This window comes from Chinchilla lanigera, unplaced genomic scaffold, assembly GCF_000276665.1.
Source record: "Chinchilla lanigera isolate Chin_1 unplaced genomic scaffold, ChiLan1.0 scaffold00550, whole genome shotgun sequence".
Classification (NCBI taxonomy): domain Eukaryota; kingdom Metazoa; phylum Chordata; class Mammalia; order Rodentia; family Chinchillidae; genus Chinchilla; species Chinchilla lanigera.
Genome location: NW_004955951.1, coordinates 7,170 through 8,267, shown reverse-complemented (window position 1 = coordinate 8,267; position 1,098 = coordinate 7,170).

The following is a 1,098-nucleotide window of genomic DNA, read 5'->3' as shown; positions in this document are numbered from 1 at the left end:
TGCTCTTCCACAGGCATTTAACCTCTTCTATTTGCATCATACTCAAAAATACTCCAGCAATATAATGTCCAGTAACACTCTGTACTAGGTACAGTCCACCAGTTTGGGTACAATCGGCAGAATTCTAATATGAAAAACAACATATTAAAAAAGTCAGAGTTGTCAGGCCTGTTGGTTCACGTCTCTAATCTCAGAAATTGGGAGGGTAAGGCAGGGAGAGCTCCTAGAGTTTGAGACCAGCCTGGGTTACACTGAGTTCTAAGCCAGCCTGAACCCTACAGCTAGACCTGTCTTCAAAAAAAGTCAGAGTTGGATAAAAAAAAAAAAATCAAGATGGATAATTTTAGCAGAGCATAGTGGTACATGCCTATAATCCTCACACTCTGGGAAGCTGAAGCGGAGGATCACAAGTTCAAACCTAGCCTGGACAATTTAGCAAGATCCTATCTCAAAATAAAAAATAAAATAAAGGGCTAAGGCCGGGCATGGTGGCACAGGCCTGTAATCCCAGCACTCGGGAGGCTGAGGCAGGATGACTGACTGTTGCGAATCTGAGACCAGCCTGGGCTACAAAGTGAGCTCAAGGCCAGCCTGGACTGCATAGCATGACCTTGTCTCAAAAAAGACAAAAAATAAAATAAAATAAAATAAAATAAAATAAAATGGCTGAAAATATAACTCAGTGTAAAGGTCCTAGGTTTAATCCCCAGCAATCCCCCTAAAAAAGTTCATGTTTTTAAAAAATATACTTTATTAATTTTACAAAATATTGATTTTAGTGTGGTATTTTCTTACATACGTATACATATTCTGATCACACTCATCCTCTTTCCTTCATCTGCCCCTTCCTTCCCTTGCTCTTATCTAATAATAGTCTCAGCACTCAGAAGACAAACACCTATAATTTCAGCACTTGGGAGGCTGAGGCAGGAGGACCACCTCCAATTCAAGGCCAGCCTGGCTACATGGTGAGTTCAAGGCGAGCTGAACTGTATGGCAAGACCCTGTCTCAATCAATCAATCAATCAGTCAATCAATAAATAAGCACACCAAGCACACAAAATTATGTACAATACACTTCCCCTTATATTTGAAAAC